The 12644-nt window shown below is 43.9% G+C and overlaps 2 long non-coding RNA genes across 2 annotated transcripts in view; both read right to left on the bottom strand.

The window, feature by feature from the left end:
* The window catches only part of LOC309852832, a 642903-nt gene that overhangs the window by 71172 nt on the left and 559087 nt on the right, over nucleotides 1-12644 (bottom strand). The gene's annotated exons all lie outside the window — the stretch shown is intronic.
* On the bottom strand, nucleotides 460-8533 carry LOC309852830. The gene is made up of 2 exons (XR_014305414.1): nucleotides 8168-8533; nucleotides 460-493 (listed from the first exon to the last, which is right to left on the bottom strand). It is a non-coding gene; the product is annotated as an uncharacterized lncRNA (long non-coding RNA).

Genomic DNA, 12644 nt, shown 5'->3' with positions numbered 1-12644 from the left:
TCATGAGCAACTTCGCATATCAAGGAAAAGCCGGAGTTAGAGATTTACAACTTAAATCTTGTCAACATTTGCTAAAATCTTATAAAGTTTTAAAGCACATGCCTAAATATAATTAGGGATATTAAACACGTGATAAAAAAAAAAAAACATAGAAACTGGGTTTTCTGGGCAGGCAAAAAGAAAACCATTTACATTTTCTTAACAGCAGATCAATTAATCTAATAAAACTTTGTCCTTTGAACAGAGAATTTCAGTCTTGTACCAATGTACCTTTAAAACCCATTCATTTCAATCTTAGTCCATCTTGACCATAGCTAAAATTCCTTTTCTGAAGATCTCCCTTTACAAACCTTCTACAACTTTCCTTTGCATTCAGGTTTTGTCCCAAGCCATTTCCTTCCAAACAACCATCTCATTTAGGACAAAATTACCTTTTATCTTTAATAAAATGCATTTCCCTTCTTTAAATCTTTCTTACATATCATCTACTTTCCTGCAGAGTTTCCCTTATTTCGATCAGTCTTAGTTACACTAAGCAGAATTTGATACTCTTAATCTCTAGTCAAGAGTAAGTATTAACCAATTGTGAACTGTTACAACAGAATTCTTTAGATGACAAATTTATGAAACAGTGCAAATTTATGAAAAGTGCAAAACACGTTTACCAACAGATTTTAGTTTCTTTGCAGTAAGAAGTCAAAAGCACAAACCTACATCCAGTAATTAACGACTTAGCATTTTATCCTGTTAAGACCTAGATGTCCACAATTTAATTCCATTTGTCATCCAACCAAAACTTTAAATTTTCAGGTTACCAAAGACTTTGAAAGTTACTTCAGCAATTACCCATTCGAACTTTGAGACAGACAATTAACCATCAGTTTAGTCATTTCTTTGCTAATGAATTTTAACAAATAGCACGGCTTATTTGACCTTCAATAAACTTCGAAGTTTCATTTTACTGCTGGTAACTTAAAAGTTACCACGTCTTATCTTAATTAAACAAACAAACTTAACTTAGCTCCAATACTGATTTACATTTCACCTGGACCCACTCCACTTTGAATGTTTAGCTGAGACACAAGTGGGAAGATCTGGAGTGGGGGGTGTTATGTCCAGGGGCTGCTCTTCTTGCTCCTTGACAGTGAAGAGAGAAAGAGCCATGGTGCATGATCTAGAGGCTAGTTATGCAGGCTGCACACATGTTGGTAAAGAAACAGAAGAGCGAAACAGAAGAAACAAAGTGCTGCCAGGAGGCATAAAATGGATTCCCAGTTTTAGAGCTCATCAGCCCCAACAGAGGAGCAGATGCTGGGCTTTCCCACCAGCAAGGGGGGAGGGGTTAAGCAGTCCAAGTAAAGCCAGAGAAGACAGGGAAACTTTCCCGAAACAAAGAGAGTTTCGGCAACTGCTTGGGTCTATTCCTTACGGTCTGTCTCGAGTTAGATTAACCCCAGTTGGCTCCAGTTATAGCCATTAACATGGGGAAGTGAGTGAGGGAGAAGCCCCCACATCTATTAGGAGAAACAGAGAGAAATAAAGTCAGAGTCCCCTTTGCTAGGGATGGCCCAGCAACCTGGGTTTACTAACTAACTGACTCATTTGGGCAAACACATTCCGCAAAAGCCCCTTAGTTCAGGGTCCTGGTGCAGAGCAATAAAGGCCTAGGTATGAGCAATGAAGGTATCCTAGGTCCATTTGCCCTGTTTCCTGCAGAGGAGATCTAACTGATAGATCCCACTGAGGCCATGCAGTGTTACAGGACCTCAGTCCTTTCTCAAGTTTTGCAATCCAAATTATTTCCAGTGGGTTAAAAGGCACCCCAAGGTAGAGTCCTTGGGAACTGAAGAAGCCTACTGAGGCCATGCTCCCGGAAATGTAAAGAAGGTCCATTACCAAATCCCCCCTGACTCCTGGGTGGCGTCCCATGCAGGATATGTCAGAGGTTCCCGTGTGTCAAAAGCGACCAGAGGCGTCCCTCAAGATATCGCTATTGATCACCATCCTGCCTTCCCCAGGAAGGCATCTCTGCCATAAAAGGCCCTGGAGGGGTGCCGGCGTCCCTCCACTTCCCCATCGCATCCTAGGCTACAGATGGGTGCCTGGTGAATGGACTAGGAAACTGTGCCATGCCATGCCATTGTCTATCCTGAAGACTGCATACTGTTTTGCCATACTAACCCATGGAAATACTAGAAAAGTTTGGCAAGGGGAAATTACCCAATTTCATAGCTTTAGGCAGTTTGTAGAAGACACTGACAAGAAACAGTAAAGACTGAAATCCATCATGGTCTATGCGACTTTCCAACACATGTGGTCCTTACAACCAACTTCCCTAGGAAACTGTCCCCGGTTGCATTTTAATTCAATCGGGTACTGGTTTCAGCCGGCTCCCAGGGGCGGTCTTGCGGCCAGAAGTGGCTAGACCAGGGATGTGGAGGGGATCACATTAGATCAATCAGGAGGAAACCTCACACTGGAGTCTTAAGATTGGCAGCCGTCCTGGTGACTTAGGTGGCTGTCCCATGCCCAAGAGAGACAACTTTATATAAGAACAGGAATAAAGAGAGGCCATTCAATTTCTGGGTCTTATTGCCATTCTGGCCAGGGTACTAACTTACAGCCAAAAGGCAGACGCTCTTCTCCCCATAGAGTAGCCACGGGCTAGAGAATTACAGCCTGAGCAACTGACATGCAAGTGTTCCAATAAAACCATACTCCTTGAAAAGCCCTGAAATGAGAGTAAAGGAAAAGGAGAGAAAGTACTCACCAATTCTGCACCGAAGCTCAGAGTCCAAATGTAAAGACTCACAGCCCCACGTTCAGGCGCCATATGATGAAGTTCTAGAACCTAGGTGAGGTTCGGTGGGCGGAGGTCCGGAGCCGATGACCAGGAAAGAATTCTTGAGACCACTTTGGTGCAAAATGGTGGTTTGTTAAAGCACGGGGACAGGATCCAAGGGCACGAAGAGCTGCTGCCCTAAGAGCTGCAGCCCCAGGGTTGTGAGGGATGGCAGGTTATGTACCCTGAGGTTGGGGGAAGGTGAGGGGAAGGGAGGTTTCAGTGGAGTTTTCATATGTTAAAGAGGGCCTACAAGGTGCCAGGATGTCCCGGGCCTACGGAGGCCTTGCTCTGACGGCTGGATCAATGTTGTCTTTAGACCAGCCATTAATATTAAGATAGTTGGGAGACTTTTTGGTGGGGTGTCACAATCCTGCTATCAATCGTCTTTGTTAGTGAGATTTAGGACATTTGTAAGCCAAGGGAGACTCCTGTCTAGCAGGATTGTGAGCTCTGCAAGTTAACTATTTGCTTATTGTTCATGGCAGTCAGGGCTGCCTGAGCGATGCTACACATAGGACTGAGGGGGAGCGGATGGAGAGGGGGGTGCAAGGCGCCAGCTTTTGCTTTGTCTTCAGCCAGCCTCGTGCTCCCTCATCAAAGACATATCACTTCGGTGCGTTTTTTGTTTGTTTTGTTTTAAAGATTTTATTTGACTGAGAGCACAAGCAGGCAGAGGGAAAGTAAGAAGCAGGCTCTCTGCTGAACAGGGAGTCTGATGCAGGGCTTGATCCCACCTGCGATCATGACCAGAACCAACTGAGCCACCCAGGTACCCCTCAGTGTTTTGAGTAAACCATAGGGTTGTTTTAATTAATTTATTTACGTTATTGAAAGACCCGCGGATCCCCTTACCCAAGAATCCAACACTGCCACTGGATGCAATCAGCAAGAGGTTCTTTATTGTTACGCAGGCGCCTGCGGGTGGTCAGCGCGCGCCTGCGGGTGGTCAGCAGCTCCTGCTAGCTGAGCACACCTGGCTGGGGTGGTGCAGGATTTTTATAGACAGGTGCAAACAAGTTTTGGGTGGGACGCAACTGATTGGTTGACAGTTAGAACTTTTGAAAAAGGCATATGTGGAGTTTGCTGATTGGCTTTGGGGACCCGCTTGCGTGGAAGAGAGAGGCGGGAAGGGGGAACAAGCTGATTGGTTCTGAGGGCCCGCGTGTGGGAGGAGAGAGGCAGGGAGGGGGAACAAGAAGGGGGAAGGTAGGAATGCCATCATGGCGTCTTCTATTATTTCTATAAGCGAAACAGTTACAGAAGGGCAAAAGAGCAATTAGTCACGCAATTAATAACCTAATCTACGCCTAAAAGCCAGCGGTTCACAGAAAAGCAAACAAGCGGTTAGTTATCCTATCTTCCAGGGGAGGGGACTTTTCAGGGCAGGGGTCTTTCATTCCCCCCTTTTTCTTTATCATGGATAGAATCTTATATCCATTCGTCTTGTTCCTGCGCTAAGTGGGGTGCAAGGCGCCAGCTTCTGCTTTCTCCTCAGCCAGCCTCCTGCTCCTTCATTTCCCTCTGAACAATCTTGACCCTGAAATCTTTAAGGGAGTTGAAGGTGGAAGGTCTCATCTTCTGTAACTTCTTCGTGCTGAATAGGGGCGTAGAGCTGTCCCTACCTGCTCGGGTCAATATTGATCAGGGAAGGAACGTATAAGGGAGTTACAAAGGTGGAGGCAGCTGAATCCAGTGCTGACAGTGAAGAGGCGTCCTTGCGCGCGACAAGGATCATCTGTCGTGGCGAAGTCCTTGTAGCAATGGAGTCTCGGCACCAAGTAGAGAAACATGGAACAAAGTAACATATTAAGATTAATAAGGCGATAAGAATGAAAAGCCCGAAAAAGATTCGGCCATAGTCCTCCTTCAAATTAGGAACTTAACCATTTACTGAGAGAGAAGGATCTTGTAGGGCCTTAATCTGGGTGTTCATATCCTTTATTATTCCTGTGACATTTTTGTGATAGTCTGGGATGTATACGCAACATTCTGTCTTGTTAATTGCACATGTGCCACCCTGGACTGCTGTAAGGACATCTAAAGCCATCCTATTTTGTAGGACTTCCCTGCGTGTCTGTGACACTTCGGTATTAAGTAGGGAGATGCCATTTAGTGAATCATTGAGTGCCTTTGTAGTATATTTATTAAGGGCTTCTACATGCCACATGACATTCTCTAGTCCCGCAGATGGAACAAAGATGGATGCTAAGTGATCACACCATTTAAAAACAAATCGTGTCCATCTTTGTTTCAAGTTGGGGAGATTAGCTGGAGTTGTAATGGTTTTAGTAATGCGCCCATGGATCCAGGCAAATCCTAAAGTACAGCGACCTATCCACCCTGGAGGAAGCCAGGGCCACAGGTTGGTTCCACATCTCCAGTGGGTTCCGTTTGGAGCTGGCCATCTGATGCCAGGTCACCTTGCCCAATCAGTAGCAAACCGGTCAGTAGCCTGGAGTACTATTACTTGGGAACACATTTCTAGTGAGCCATCCTAGACATCATGTGTTATTTGCCCAAGTACCACTCGTATGATTCTTGTTCCCAGCATAAAACTGCCTTCTGACTGAGCTGTCCAATCATGGGTGTAAGACACAGATGTGTATCCCAGATTTGATATATGCCATCCTTATATAGCGATGAGGAGGGTTTTGGAACTTAGGCCCATATTGGATTGGGGAGTTATGGCTTGATAGCAATCCCCTTTCTTTCCAAATAGCTCCATGGGCATGTAGTACCAGGAAAGCATATTTGGAGTCAGTATAAATGTTAATTCTTAGGCTTTGGCAATTGCAAAGTGCTAGTGAGCACTATGGCACACCTAGCTTTTCTTATTTTTTTCTATGAAAACTACTGTCATCAGAAAATCAACTGTCATTCATATTTTTAACAGGGGCATCTTAAATCTGGACAAATAGAGTAAGCAAGATCAATAACTTTTGAACATTTTTGCTCTATAGAGAAAGAAGTACAGTGGTCAGGTTCAGGCATACAGGTAACTAGGTTTAAAGTATGACAAGTTTTAAGTATTATTTCTGGCATATCTGTTAGTGTAGCCCAGTATTTAATGTCGGCCTCCATCATCCATTGGTGGCCTTTGGCTTCTAAGACAAATCTGGACCTGATGTGAAGTCATTACAGTCAGGGACTGTTTTATAGTGAGCTTTGAGGCTCCTTTTATGAGGAGGGCTGTTCCATGCTTAGCTAAAGCATCTGTTTGCAATTGCACCTCAACAGAGGTGGCCTCTAGGATAAATATGACTAAGGGATGAAACCAATAAGACGACCTTTGAGTGGTCCAGCCTTAACAATATCCTGATTACAGAGGATCATTGTCAAGTGGGAGAAAACTTGTCAAAAGATAAGGGGAGTCCCTCATGGAGCATTCAATCCATTCATAAAGAAAGTGGGGTCATCCATTATTTCCACAAGTCCATAGTTAATCCTATGGAGTGCGGTATGCTGGCTTTTAGACAATTTCATTATTCCAGTTATTTCATCATGTGCCGTGGGGTCTGCTAATATCCCCACAAAACAGTAAGATTGACTAAAGAAGCGATTGTACAACTTCTCTGAAGTTTACCTCAAATTGTATAGCTTAGGTAAACATTTAAAGACAATCAAATCTAGAATTTAACACCCATAAAGGTGTGTTACTAAAACATAATTTTTTTTCTCTCTAAAATAACCCTCATTTCCAGAGATAGCCAAATCAGAACTAATTCACTTGTGAAACAAGTCCAGTTTTAACAAACTTGGCCTAATTATTTACATAAGCTCAGCAAGAACAGGGACTGTGATCAATAGATCTTTTAGAATCTGCTTTGCTGGAACTTTGTATAAGGAATCTCTAGGTTGAACTTTTAGTAGCCTCTCCGGGCCAGAAGCCAAGCCCTGTACTTGCCATCAGGCATGCCTGCAATGCCTTTGGGCGAATTCCTCTTCCCGAGACTGCACCTACCAAGGAGTGACATTCTTTACTCACCTGGTGGGGCTGCTGGGAACTCTGTAAGCAAGGTATCAGGCCAACAGTCCCAAGGGGCTTTATGGCTCCAGGTTTCATAAAGTCAACCTTAGTTCCTTACAGCTGTCTGGTCATATCTGAGTCTTTTCAAATATGACATCCCAGTCAAAGCCTTGGTAAAATAACCAGTTTCCAATTCTTTCCTGTTACAAGGAGAACAGATTCTTATTGAACTTATGCAAATGACTGATTGCCATGGAAGAAAGAATACTTACTGAGACCTTTTGGTTTCAGAAGGTTCAGATAGAGAGAAAATTTGAATGCCTTGAGCACTTTTACAAATGAGCACTTTTACATCTCTATAAGTTACAGATAACTAGGAGGGAGTATCCCTAGTCTGTAAGAGCAAACAGTAGAGAGAACCAGCAATGTTTAAAGACAAAACATTAAGGGACACAACACTATAATCTTTTAGTCCCATGTTACTAAATCTGGTGAATGCGGCTTTAGTCAGTTCTGGAAATTCTTACCCATTTCAGTTTTAGGATTTTCAAGCATATCAAATATCTGTAGAAGTCCTTTATAGGAATCTCCTTGAAGATAAAACTCATTTTACCAGAGAATTAAAACAATTATAAATGATGAGAACTCAGAATGGATATGGTTAGAGCTAAAGAGACACAGGAGTTTACAATTTAGCTGCAAGGAAATCAGGTTATTTCTGTGATACATAACATTTCCATAATTACATTATCAAGCGATGATCTCTCAAAACGTTAAACTTTAGGAAGTGCGTAGAATCTCTAGAATAGTTATAGCATTTTCCCAAATGTAACCCAAGGTTTATCATTGGTTCAGTAGTACTTCATGAGCAACTTCGCATACCTTTAACCTGAGTTAAAGAGATTTACAACTTAAATCTTGTCAACATTTGCTAAAATCTTAGAAAGTTTTAAAGCACATGCCTAAATATAATTAGGGATGTTAAACACCTGATAAAACTGAACATAGAAACTCGTTTTTCTGGGCAGGCAAAGAAAAAACCATTTACATTTTCTTAACAGCAGATCGATTGATCTAAGAAAACATTGTCCTTTTGAACAGAGAATTTCAGTCTTGTACCAATGTACCTTTAAAACCCATTCATTTCAATCTTAATCCTTTCTTGACCATAGATAAAATTCCTTTTCTGAAGATTTCCCTTCACAAACCTTAAACTTTCCTTTGCATTCAGGTTTTGTCCCAAGCCATTTCCTTCTAAACAACCATTTCATTTAGGACAAAATTATCTTTCTTTACCTTCAACAAAATGTATTCCCATTCCTTAAATCTTTCTTACATATCTCCTACTTTCCTACATACAGTTTCCCTTTATTTCCATCAGTCTTAGTCACACTAAGCAGAACTTTGTATTCTTAGAAACACCTTTAGTTATTAACCAATTGTGAACTGTTACAACAGAATTCTTCAGGTGGCAAATTTATGAATCAGTTAAGTGGAAAACAAGCTTACCAGCAGATTTAAATACTCTTAGTTTCTTTGCAGTAAGAAGTCAAAAGCACAAACCTACATTCAGTAATTTATGACTTAGTATTTTATCCTGTTTGGTTAAGACCTAGATGTCCACAATTTAATTCCATTTGTCATCCAAGCAAAACTTTAAAACTTTCAGGTTACCAAAGACTTTGAAAGCTACTTCAGCAATTACCCATTAGAACTTTGAGATAGACAATTAACCATCAGTTTAGACATTTCTCTGCTAACAAATTTTAACAAATAACACGAGCTTATTTGACCTTCAGTAAATTTTGAAGTTTCACATTTACTGCTGATAACTTAAAAGACACGTCTTTATTAAACCAACAAACTTAACTTAGTTCCAATAGTGATTTATGTTCCACCTGGGCCCACTCCGCTTTGAATGTTTACCTGAGACATGCGTGGGAAGATCTGGAGTGGGGAGTGTTAGATCCAGGGGTGCTCTTCTTGCTCCTTTACAGTGGAGAAGGAGCCGTGGTGCATGATCTAGAGGCCAGTCATGCAGGCTGCACACACATTGGTACAGAAACACGTAAGGGGGAAACAGAAGAAACAAAGTGCTACCAGGAGGCAGAGAAAAGATTACCAGTTTTAGAGCTCATAAGCCCCAACAGAGGAGCAGAGGCCATGCTTTCCCACCAGCAAGGGGGGAGGGGTTAGGCAGTCCAAGTCAGGCCAGAGAACACAAGGAAACTTCCCCGAAACAAAGAGAGTTTCGGCAGCTGCTTGGGAATATTCCTTATAGTCTCTGTCTCGAGTTAGACCAACCCCAGTTGGCTCCAGTAATAGCCATTTACATGGGAAGTGAGTGAGGGAGAAGCCCCCCACATCTATTAGGAGAAACAGAGAGAAATAAAGCCAGAGTCCCCTTAAACAGAATGTAACCTTCATGACCAGTACAAGGAACATATATCCACATTTAAAGACATAACATGGAGACATGCATGAAGACATACATTGTTGGCCTCCATTCGGAGTCAAAGAAAACACCAAGGACAATAAGCAAGACACACAAAACAATTAACAAGAAGGACGCTGCGCGATTTCGGTACAAAACCGAAAATACAAATTCAACCAGCCCAGGGGAACCACGAGGTCTCCCTTTGGCGGACAGAACCAGCCCAGGGGAACCAAAAGGCTCCTCTGTGGCGGACAGAACCAGCCCAGGGGAACCAAGAGGCTCCTCTGCGGCGGACAGAACCAGCCCAGGGGAACCAAAAGGCTCCTCTGCGGCGGACAGAACCAGCCCAGGGGAACCAAAAGGCTCCTCTGTGGCGGACAGATCCCTGGGGCGTCCCCCAGGGTGGCAGGGGAGAAGTCCGAGTTCGTCAACTCCTTCTCAAGCTGCCTACAGAATACAGAGCAACAACGCACGCTGTTGTACAGTCCTATTCTGCTACCCGCAGAACAGGCAGAACAGAGGCCTCACAAGACGAGAGACAAACAAGAGCACGAGACAGGAGACAAAAACACATAGTTATTAAAATTTAAATGCTGGCCAGCTTACCTCCCAGTGGGAGTCGGTTGGATCCTTGGGCAGGAGTCCAATGATCTCGGTGGGACCTCCAAATGAAAGACCCGCGGATCCCCTTACCCAAGAATCCAACACTGCCACTGGATGCAATCAGCAAGAGGTTCTTTATTGTTACGCAGGCGCCTGCGGGTGGTCAGCACGCGCCTGCGGGTGGTCAGCAGCTCCTGCTAGCTGAGCACACCTGGCTGGGGTGGTGCAGGATTTTTATAGACAGGTGCAAACAAGTTTTGGGTGGGACGCAACTGATTGGTTGACAGTTAGAACTTTTGAAAAAGGCATATGTGGAGTTTGCTGATTGGCTTTGGGGACCCGCTTGCGTGGAAGAGAGAGGCGGGAAGGGGGAACAAGCTGATTGGTTCTGAGGGCCCGCGTGTGGGAGGAGAGAGGCAGGGAGGGGGAACAAGAAGGGGGAAGGTAGGGGACGCCTGGGTGGCTCAGTTGGTTAAGCAGCTGCCTTCGGCTCAGGTCATGATCCCAGCGTCCTGGGATCGAGTCCCACATCGGGCTCCTTGTTCCGCAGGGAGCCTGCTTCTCCCTCCGACTCTGCCTGCCTCTCTGTCTGCCTGTGCTCGCTCTCGCTCGCTGTCTCTCTGACAAAAAAAAAAAAAAAAAAAAAAAAAAAAAAAAAAAAAAAAGAAGGGGGAAGGTAGGAATGCCATCATGGCGTCTTCTATTATTTCTATAAGCGAAACAGTTACAGAAGGGCAAAAGAGCAATTAGTCACGCAATTAATAACCTAATCTACGCCTAAAAGCCAGCGGTTCACAGAAAAGCAAACAAGCGGTTAGTTATCCTATCTTCCAGGGGAGGGGACTTTTCAGGGCAGGGGTCTTTCAGTTATCTGTACACACAACATGGGGATTGAACACACAACCCAGAGATCAGGTCGCACGCTCTTCTGACTGAGCCAGCCAGGCACCCCCATGGTTCTGTTTTATTTTGCAGTTCTCTTAAGCTTAAGAGTTACTTTTTTAGGGCGCCTGGGTGGCTCAGTGGGTTAAGCCGCTGCCTTCGGCTCAGGTCATGATCTCAGGGTCCTGGGATCGAGTCCCGCATCGGGCTCTCTGCTCAGCAGGGAGCCTGCTTTGCTTCCTCCTCTCCTCTCTCTGCCTGCCTCTCTGCCTACTTGTGATCTCTCTCTGTCAAAAAAAAAAAAAAAAGAGTTACTTTTTTAAAGATTTTGATAGTTTAATATGGGTATACTAACAGTGGATTTTTAACTTGGGGGCTTTATCCATAAATTTATCATAAAGGAAACTTCAGAACAACTTTTCCTGCAAATACAGTTCTCTACACGCAGGGATTTATTTTTCCTCATCTTCCAGGAGTTATATGTTAATTTCGGTTGGATTAGATTTGGTGTTTACATTATGATGACTATGTAAATACCATTTGTAGTTTAGCCATGCAGTGTACTATGATTATTTTTCATTTCTTGTACAATTTTTAATTCTCCCTGGAGTTTTCTTATTTATTCCTCCCAGAAATTCTGGCCCTTGGTTCTCAGAAAGCCCTGCCCTTGGCACTGGATCCAGATGGGAGCCTGCTACCACGTGTGAGTAACTTGCCACCTGGACATCGGCTTGGGACTGCTTTCTTCACCTTGCTGGGCGGTGTGTCTCCCGGCCACCTCTCCAAAGGGAAGCTTAGTTTCTCCCAGTCCTTGTTTTTCACTTCCTTGGATGGCATTATCACTCTCACTGTACCGTGAGAGCTTCTCCAGATATTTTGTTGTCCTCAAAAATCTTCCTCTTGGCCTCCATATCCAGTCTGTAGCGTTCCCAGTGATGAAGTCCCAGAACCGAAGTCAGGTTCGGTGGGGTGAGGTTCGGAGCTGATGACTAAAGAAAGAATTCTTAAGACATCTTTGGTGCAAAATGGTGGTTTATTAAAGCACGGGGACAGGACCTGTGGGCAGGAAGAGCTGCGGCTGCCCCAGGTTGTTAGGAGTGGTTGGTTATATACACAGGAGTTGGGTAGGTGAGGACAAAGGGGTGTTCAGAAGGGCTATTGGGGCAAAGAATACTATCAGGATATTGAAGGCTTAGTTGCTATCAAGTAAAGACAATTGGAAGTCTGGTGGAATGTTACATTCCTGCTATCAAGCATCCTTGTTAATGAGATTTAGGTTTAGAAGAAATTTAACTTTATTTACTTTTCCTTCTACTTCCACCTCCTTCGGTTTTTATGGAGGGGAGGGTAACATTAGGCTTGAGGAACTGAGTTCTGTGTCTTTTTGGAAATTGGGCTATTGATAAGGTAACTTCTTTGTTGTAATCTCAAGGACATTTGCAAACCAAGGGAGACTCCTATCCTGCAGGATTGTGATCTCAGCAAGTTAACTATTTATCATTTTATGGCAGTCAGGGGTGCCTGAGGAATGCTACACCTATGGAGGGGAGCAGATGAGGGGGGGGGGGTGCAAGGTACCAGCTCTTGCTTTGTCCTCAGCCAGCCTCCTGCTCCCTCATCACCAGGGTATTTGTCCTTTAGCCTTTATGTTTGCCCTTTTTCCTCTGCTGAAAGACTTTTTAATTTTTGTACGGATACCTAACTTCTAAGATGGCTGCGCCCTGTGTGTTTTCCCAATTATTCTTCGTGCGTAGGGATTTACTTTTCTCGCCAGCCCGCTGAGGCGGACTAGCCTACCCCATGTTTACCTTGTGTAAATTCAAGCTTCTGAAAATCAGTGCAGTTTGCCTCGTAGGATTTTAGGTGCGAGAAATGGGTATTTTCGGTAGGTTTTTACTGTTCCGAGCCTT

Source organism: Mustela nivalis, assembly GCF_964662115.1.
Source record: "Mustela nivalis genome assembly, chromosome: 18".
Taxonomy (NCBI): domain Eukaryota; kingdom Metazoa; phylum Chordata; class Mammalia; order Carnivora; family Mustelidae; genus Mustela; species Mustela nivalis.
Note: the sequence above shows the minus strand (reverse complement) of the source record. Positions and strands in the feature narration are given on the sequence as shown.